The sequence below is a fragment of the Melanostigma gelatinosum genome (genome assembly GCF_949748355.1).
Source record: "Melanostigma gelatinosum genome assembly, chromosome: 10".
In the NCBI taxonomy this organism is placed as follows: Eukaryota; Metazoa; Chordata; class Actinopteri; order Perciformes; family Zoarcidae; genus Melanostigma; species Melanostigma gelatinosum.
Window position 1 is genome coordinate 16645977 of NC_136643.1, and position 10228 is coordinate 16656204.

Here is a 10228-nt window from a genome sequence, read left to right on the forward strand (position 1 = left end):
CTGAAGTGAAGACTTTGCTGTTTGCTTTGCTCTTGATCCTCAAAGGTGCATTATTTGGGCTTGGCGATGAGTCTAGGCATGAGGAAATGAGGCTCGGTTTGTTTAGGGGATGAGCTTTAGTGAAGGTTAGAGGCTTTAACTGTTCCTTTGCAAAGGGCTCTCCCATCAGGAGTATCTAAAGCCAAAAGCAAATCCAACAGCTCTTCACTGTATACAGTGGCCACAGAGGAGCGGAGCAAAGATTATTGCAGGTCGAGAAGAAAAAAATATTAAATACGTGAACATTTCCATTTTCCACACGTGGTGTTGAACTAATTATATTGAATGACAGATGAGCTGTGATCACGTTGGTCTACATTGCGCAGTTGTAGTGCTGATTTGAGTTTATTTTTCAATCTTTAGTGAAAACCGTCGGTCACTGGTCAAACTATAACAAGCATCTTGTCTTAATAGATTATAGAAGAGAAGGGGAAGTCATGCAGGTACAGTGCTGATTATGTCTTTATGTATGATGTAAATCTGTATTAATATTAAACAATTGAAGATACAGCGAGGGCATTATGGGTCTTGGTTGCGTTGATATTTTAAACGCCAGATAGTACATTCTCTATGTGACGCTTAAAATGAATTGATAAAAAGAAAAATATGGGCATATTCAAGATTTTCTCCAATTTCCATTATGTACACTTACTGTAACAGCAAGGTTTTTAAGAGCTGAAACCTTGAGGTCATATGCAGTTGAAAGTACTTCTATGCTTTATAACAAGCGTTCATTTTACGCAGATGGAGTTTTAAACACCTGCAGTAACAGTGATATTTCTTGTAAACAGCTACCATACAAATAATCCCTTTTCACACAATGCATGAGATTTATCAAGACCGTGGTTGTGCCGTGGTGTGTGAAGGGGAATATTATTGGTGTATTTGAGCATCTTTGGTAATGTATTATGTCTCAGATAATTGCCCAGACGGCGCTTGCTCCATAAATCGCCTTTCTAACCTCTGATATTTTTTTTTTTTCTGGGGGTCTTGGAACTGGCAATCGGTAAGTGCCAAGCTTTGTTAATTACAAGGATAACACACAAACTTGTCAAATAATGGATGTGGTTTGCAATTTCAAGTTTTAATAATCAATTACTGGCAGTAATTCTCTGTGGAGTCACAGGATAGTCATTAAATCTCAAAAGGCGAGACGCACGCAATGGTTCCAAAGCCCTATTTTTAAATACATAAGGGAACAGGGTCTGCTTCAATCCGGTGCATTTTCTTGCCTTGTTACAATGTAAAGTAGCTCAATTACACCTCGACAGAGCCGCTTGTAAAATAACTGTTCAATGACAGTGAGTGATGAATGATCATATTAATGCCTATTCCTACAGGAACTGAGCCAACAAGGACAAGAGTGGAAAGATGCTCTGTTGCAATAATACTGCAGATCAGCTTGTTGTTTTTTTTCTTTAATATGAGTTTCTGCTTTTATTATGTCGAAGCCAGAAGTTTGACCAAGTCCTGTATGAACTCACATAAAGCATACACATGTGTTTGCTGTTGTTGGGCCGGAAACACCTCTGTAACTGGCCTCTTTGATCTTGGCAAACCGGTAGATGTAGTGGTGTCGAATCAATGTGCTCTTTTTTTCTCTGCCATACAGCAGGGTTCCTGTTATTGTATTTTTCGTGTCCACCTTCAAAGCTGAAACATTGCAGAGGTTCTTCTTGACCTTGAGAAATTAACATGGGAGGACTGGCTTTGCTCTGAGGGAGCCCTATAGAGGCCACGTCCCCTCCTAATCCCCAGTTGAAAGGCATACCTCTACTGCTCAGACGAAATAGTAACATCCAGCAAGCCAAGTGTTTACACCATATATAAAGACATAAACCATGTCATGTCTTTTAGGTTATTTAATACAGACATTTTCTCTTTGTGATAGATATGGGTTGATTGTGTGTAGCCTAGAATGTGTGTGTGTGTGAGAATGTGAGGTATTGAGACACACACACAGAGAGACAGAGAGAAAGAAAGGGAGGATTGGCCCTGCACAGATGAACAAACAGTGAATCTGAAGTGCAGCGCCCTGTGTGGCTGCCCACCAACTGAACAACATTAAGGCAGTCCTCCATGTAAAACCTGCTCACTTCTCCCACAGACACTCGAGTTTGGCAAACGGGCAGCGGCTCAGCGGGGAGGAGCTCTCACTGGAAGGCAGACAGTGAGCTATGGACAGCAGGGAGACATAAACCACAGCTTCTGGTGGTGATGGACTGATGTTTTAGGTGATCAAAAGGATGGATAGGAAAAGGGAAACAGGGGTGGCACCGGGAGGGGGTCTCGGAGAGGAAAACATTTTGGACTTTGAAGGTAGAAAGTACAAGAAAAGCAAAGTAAAGCTGAGATGTTTGACAGTGCGGCACTTGGGGTGAATATTATCGTATGGTAAAAAGTAGACCCAAACTCTCAGATTCACTTACCTGCGATCGCTATCCTTCAGACACCATAACATGTCGTTGGGAGAAGAAACTCCCCCCAAAAAAACGTATACAGTATATAATGGAGCAGTTTACTTAAAGGTTGCAGAGCAGAAATTAGGATGACATATTGTCCTATGATTTCTCTGCAAAATAGGTCAAAGTGTTCACAGGGGCACAAATGGACAAACATGTGGGCATGTGCAAAAGTGCATTCACACCATCAATTTACATTCCTGCCCACTTTTTTTTTGGTCTCATTTACATGGTATGCGAGTGACTCCTGAACAGGTTAGGAAGCCTTGTGGAAGAATTAGGAAATGGTCCATTTCTGAGTTACACAGTAGAGGAGAAGCAGAGCAGCATATGCTGGGATTCGAATGGTCAATCGATGAATAACCCAGAGCAGTGTTTTTCGGCGCAGATTGGCAGGCATTGTGCAGTGGTATCTGTGTGTATGCGTGCAAGAGAGAAGGGGATTCATCCTTCCCCACAGTATTACGCAGTCGTCAAAAATATTTGCAATGCCAGGAGGTATTTTGAAAAATATTTGGAGAAAATTCAATACCGTCCTGACCTTTTGCTGGGCATTTGTGAAGAGATTCACTCTGCGTCTAATCTGGCTCAGAGTCAGGGTCTGTGTTACTGCATGCAGTCGATTCTCAATTATGTTAATCTATTCTGCTGGTTCACTTTGATGCCTTTATTCAAATCTTTTGTTTTAATCTTTGGTTGAGGTGGTATACTACAAATTGAACAAAACAAGAAGCTAAACATTGAATTGAAAAGAATACTAAGAAACAGTTGCCTGTATCATTTTTAATGCAATCAATAAGTATTTATTCATATTTCATGTAGGTTTCATAAAGGTACGTACTATGCATCAACAACTTCATTGTTATTATTTCATTGTTTTGTTATTTTACATTTATCGATATAATTGTTGCAAATCATTTCATTTCTGGTCACCAGGATCTTCTTACTAATGAGCTGATGTGAAATTGGGCTACAGCCACAAGAGGGCAGAAAGAATCCAAACACACACACACACACACACACACACACACACACACACACACACACACACACACACACACACACACACACACACACACACACACACACACACACACACACACACACACACACACACACACACACACACACACACACACACACACACACACACACACACACACACAACATAATGCATTTATAATTCCATATAATATTTGCCTACAGAATTTCTACTAAGAGGCTACTCATTTTTAGGGATGTGCCGTTGTATACAGACAGCTGCCAGAGCTACTCACTATTTGCAGGTGTTTTAAATTGGTTTCATGGTCTTTATGGTGCAGATGATGCAAATAGAGTTTAGTACATTAAAGTAATAAGAGTGTTGTTAAATAGCAGCTGTATATATCTCATATATTACACAATATTACAAAGGATTGACAGAAAAAATATTTATACAATGGTTGCAATCAAGCTGTAAATTTCAAGATATCTGAAATGTCAGTTGGAATGAAGACAAAAACAGGAAATAAAGAATCTAAAATAGTTAGTTTAGCTTCAATCAGAAACAGTGAGGACAATATTGTCACTGATCTATGCTACAATACGTTTTCCCGTATCGTTTTATCCAAACAAAGCTTTCAATGAAAATTTTTTTTTCTAACAAATGTTACAGCACAATAGAAACAAAAGGAGGTAGTGTGACAAGTTTTACAATGAAATACAAAAGGAAATGTTGAAAGTACAACAAATATAAAACTTCAAAATAAGAGCCATGCCATCAGTTATAGAACACAGTGTTGTGCCTTCACTCTGCGGAGCTGAGACTTTGCTGACTAATCAGCTCTCTAATGCTGATCGATGTTTGTTGGGGTGGATACTGTCCCGTAAATTCCACCGCAACATTGAGGAATAAAAGCAGCACACACACAAACTACACACAGAGGCCACACAATTTACTGTGGAAATCAATATAATTCTGGATTAATGCACGACATAAATGTTGCTATTATCTACCATTATTCTACAATTTAAGGTCAGTGACGATAAAACTTCCAAAGTGGTGTTTTAAATGTGCTTAGCTGGAGAGGCCGCTATGTGGGGATAGCTTATCTTAACATAGCGGCCAAATCCCCAGCGTTAGGCTCACGCTGCATTATCAAGTGGCGTGAGTGTGGGAACACAACAATGCGCATGCCCAAAGCCTTTGGCAATGAATGCGGATGGAACAAATTTAATACCAAGAGGGTTTGATTGGCTATTTGCCAAGTAATGCTGTCTTGGTTTGCTCGTAGTTGGCAGAAGTTAGTGTTTCTTTTAAAGAAGATAGTAACTTCGCTTGTTTGCACTATACATGCTGGGACTAGTAAAGGATGATCTTATTTTATCTTACCTATGCCCCACTACAGAATCCACGCAGCACACTCGCTGACTCTCTCTGACCCAACACACCTTGGCTTGGCTTCTTCTCATTGCTGTCCTGGTAAACAAGAAAGGGAGAGACAATGTCCTGCTTTAATCTAGGTCCTCACGAATCGCACTGAATCACATTTGTCCAAAAGGAGTTCATTTAGGTCCACAAACAGATGTGAAGACAGGCTCTCTGCGCACAACCTGTTGGGGCTCCGGCTGGCTGTGTCATTTACGGCAGAAAATCCTCTCTCATGCTAATTATTAATTGTCGTGAATAAATGTTTTCAATTTGAATAATGATTACTGCTAGACATAGCAGCATAAGCTTTTTAAAAGACTTAATAGTGACTATTGCAAGTGACATATCATTTTAAAAGATTTAAAAGACTTGAGATTGCATGCAGGTGTACATTCCCTGGTGTTTGCCAAAATATGTTCTACAGTTTCTTCTGGTTGTCGTGTGTCTATGCATTCATTTAGCGCCTTTACGCAGTTGCTCGCTCACTCTGAAAGCATCTTGACTCAACCATGCAAGCACCAAAAAGTGCCTCACAGCACAGGAACCCAAACACGGATCTGCTCTTCATAGCTTCATGAGCCCTGATTTTTTTGGCCGGTGTTTCAACCACAAACCCCACCTTCCTGCTTAAGCGTGTGCGGATATGTTGCAGTGAACACGGCATGCCTCTTGAAAGTGTTTGCCTTTTTAATCAGGTGTGTGTTTAGTTTACACTGTCTCCCCAACAAGACCAAGCTCCACAACAACAGGACTAATATATATTCTGTGGCTATTGCAAGGACGCAGAAAGACTGAAATGTGCAGTGAAGTGAAACATAAAAGGTTGAAGACAGGATCTGACACTGTCATTCATTCAGCACGAATAAAAACCCATTTAACACAGGAACTTACATTATTATCTGCAATGAAATATAACAACACAAGCAGTGCAATGCACGAAGCAAGCCCACCCCAACCAATCAGTATTGGTTGCCATTTTTTGATAAAGACAATACATTTCACACAAAAAAAAGCAAAGATAACAAAGACATTATTATTCTTGCGAAGTAAATGTTCAAAATAAGATACTGTTTAAATTACCAATTGTCCCTCCACAGTCCCCTCTACCTCTCCATCATTGCCCACGGGCTTTCTCTTCCCTCAGATAGAGGCCAGTATGAGATACAGTTCGTCCTTCAACTCAGAGATTTACAGCACAGCTCACAGACTTATTAAATTCATCAACAACCCCACAATGCATACACATTCCAGCAGTGATCTGGTAGACAGCAATGGTACCTTATACAGTGACCCGTGTGCAAACTCCATTTCATGTTACCAAAAAAATACGAGGGTTTTTTGGACGATTTAACACACTGAAAATGTTTTGAGAGCATGCTATTTGTTTACTTAGCGCTTCCTTTCAGGCTGAGGTTGAATGAAGGCTGACGTCAATCATACCTCTGGACCTCAGTTGTGTGCTGCTAACTGCCAGTCTTTGCCCCTTATTATAACACAAGTTAATTGAATCCCAGTCCAGAGCCGTCCAGACGCTGCTGTGTGTATAAAAAGGTACAAAAGTGATAGAGCAGGTGTAGCAATATTTGCACTTAGAGTATTTCGACTACATATCAGTTTGCTCTGGTCAGACATTTAAGAGAATAGTCCTAGCTTTGTAAACCCCTTTCATTTAGTGATGGGCAGTATTCCTATCTTCCAGTTTTCAAAAGAGTCCTCTTTGACCCACATACCAACAACAAAGAAGGACTTCGTTCTGAGCTACCACACATGGTTTGGTTGGTTTGATAAAGATGAACCAAGAAAAAGGATATGGACAAAATGACCATGACCTCAGACATGACTGCACACTAAAAATAAATGAATGCATCTTTGTCCATAACAGACTGTTGAACACAGGGATCACATCATATTTATGTGTAATGGTTTTTAGAGGTGATCATCTCACGCGGTGTTGATATTTGTTCATCGACTGAAACATGGCATAAGAATTTACAAGCTGTAGTCTCGGTGTGTAGCTTACATATTTGTGTTGAAACGACAGTGGTGGACGGCAGTTTGTTTTTGGTGCACAAAGGATCATCGGCATATGGGCATTCGCATATAGGTACATGCACCTTTACGATTTACTTCAAATTAAAATGGATCGTAAGACCTTTTGCCCCAAATGACTATCTTCATACGACATAACAGTTTGGGAACAGAGCTGGAGATTCCAAAATTGAAGAAGCTATTGTTGTCACAGTTGGGCAAAAAGACAACTTGGGGATGTACCCAAATGCAGATAGACACGGGGAGCAGAAGGATAATAAATGGTGATTTTAATAAAGAAATCACCAAGACAAAACTTACATGCCAGGTGAGTACAAAAGTAGCAACTAAAACTCCAAGAAACCAGAACGGGCAAAACAACACGACACAGGATCAGTTAGATCAGACATGTGCACGGGGGATACAAACATAGCAGACACAGACATTGGGGAGTACATGTTTAAATACACTAGGGAGGTGTCGTTGATTAGACACAGGTGAATTCAATCAGGGGGGGGCAGACAAATACGATGGTGTGAAAACATACAAAGGCAGGAAGTGAAGGGATCTGATATGAGAGGAGAGGTGAGGAGAGGTGAGTAACACAACATAAAACAGGAAAAACTGAAATGACAAAAATAAAGAAACTTAACTAGGGAACAGGAGGAGACATGACAAACACAACTGCTGCACAAAAAAAGGAGGGAAGACCACAAAGACAGGAAGTAAAATAAACATAAGACACAGGAGGCAGGGAATTTCAAAATAAAACAGGAAACAAACTAAACCAAAACCAAGATCGTGACAATTGTATCTTGTTAGCTGTGTTGCACCATCCACTTTTATCTAAAAATACATTTTTGGAAATATGCTTATTTGCTTTCTTAAGATTGATACCAACCTCATATTACACTACATTTTACTTTGTGTACAGTATAGCTGGTGTAAAAAAAACAAAAACATGGACATAACTTTTCCTCTCTGGTGATAAATCTGTTTTTTTCGCATATATCACATACATTTTCATACAATGTATGTGATATATAAAATATGTGTCGTTTTTTCCCCCCAGACGGACACACTCAGTGCTACATATTGTATACAGATGATGAAACTACAAAGATGATGTCATACTTTGTTCAAGTGTCCAGTAGCTTTTAACCATACAGATTAGCGAGCACTCTATCAACATGTATGCTCAACGGGCAAACATAACAAGGTTATCTAGAAGATGCGCTATACTGTGTAATCATGATGTTACATTATGTGTTATTTCTGTTGCTTATTTTTTTTTTGCATGTTGTTAATATACCATCTCAGCGATCTCAAGGGTGATACAAGCATAACTGCATAACCTTGTATCTTCCTTCTCCATCTAAGTACTGTATAGGCACTTCAAAAACAGCCACCCATTTTTCCATGGATTGGAGAGCCTTGACACAGGAAATTGAAATTGCAAAGGTTTGACATTGTCATTTTTGTATTTTATTTTCTGCTCCTCAGTGAAGCGGTACTTGAGATGAGGATAGCACCATTTCAGCACAATTGGCATGACGACCATTTCCCCAAAGTAAAAGCAAGTATTTCACTTACAGATTTCCACCAGTTCTAAATATGTTCACTGTTGTCAGGGTGTGTTCAATCTTAACTGAGTCTCACCACTCAATAAAATATAAACAGTTATGTACTGCTCACTGAAATCTCATAGAGCACCATAGGACTTCTGAATGATGGCTTAAATGACAAAAGGCACATAAACACATTGAGGTCTTACCCCACCGTGATATCTCCTTTTTGATGATTAGAGTCAGAAATAAGCCGTTTTCATCTAAATAAGTAAAACAATTGCTATATTGTGCATGTGCACAACCAATTATAACAAAGACTTTGATTAATTATATTGCTGTAATAAGCAAAGTCAAAAATCTTCAAAAGATTAACATATAATTCAATGATTTGTAAACTGAAGTACAGAGAAGCTTCACAGGAGCTAAAAGCGGAGATGTCATTGAGTGAAGCATCGTGGTTTCAGTCTTTGTGTCTACTGCACGTTGTTGTCAGCAGCACACAGCGCAGTCTATAATACTCTCATTAGGTCAAAATATATGTGACCCAACTGTTTGTCCCCTGGCTGATTTAGTCCATTTGACAAGTGTTAAATGAGCTTTATGATGCTGTTCTTCTCATGACTCTACTGTATCTTATAAATTAATCAAATATAATTCATGATTGATTCACTTTTTTTTTGAAAGTTAACATTCCTTTCACAATAAGAGGATCAATGTCTAATTTAATTTATGTGTGCTATGTTATAATTCAAATTAAGGTGGTGTAGCAGCAGACAAAAGATGTGCAACATACTTTTCATATGAAGAAACCAATCTTCAATTCATTCATTTACATATGAAACAATTACAGCATCTTGGCCAGTCATACACACCTGGCGTGTAAATATTTAGTTTAATTTAGAGCACGAAGAGACGCCTAATACGGCCACGTTAACTGGATATAGTAAAAGTCCAGATCAGGCTGTGCAGTTGTGTATGGCCGAGCTGAAAACAAGGCAAAGCCCAGCAGTTACCATTATATACGTGCCAGATGAGCAAATGATATGGGTTGAGTTGTGCAGCTGTAGTTGCAGGTTGTTGCTAATGGTTTGAGCTGTTACCGAGCTGTTACTCTGAAATGATTCAGTGAGAAAATAAATGAGGGAAGTGTACAGTGTTGTTTTCTGTTTTCTCAATAAATGTACAATGGGAGTAACAACAACCTTAGCTCACTTAACTTTTTGGGGAGACACAGTTTGAGTATTGGCCATTATGATCAATATGTTGATCATCTGGTCTTTTGGAAAAATCTTTATTCATCAGTTATCGTGATTTGTTTGAATGATTCCAACAAGAAAACACATCTGCTAACGTTAGTTCAACATACATTTAATTACCTCATTCTAGTTTTTGCATGAATTGCTTCTAAAATGTTCCGGCGTAGGCTCGATGTGTTTGTGCCCAGCACAGATGTGCAGGATTTGAATCTGTGCCTGCTACCTTTCCAAATCTTAGTAGTTTGTCAACTGCTGGTTATAACGTCAACTTCTGCTGCAGCTGACTGTCTGTACCCAAAGTTAAATGTCCAGTTTTTTTTTCCAACAACACAGACAACAGGCCAAACAGATGCGACTTCTGTAACTCTGCTGGCATAACGATGTGCATGCGCATTTTTACTTCCATAACACACGGTGCTTCTAAACTGTTCTGCTGTTGTCGATGAATTTAGTTGTATATTTCTT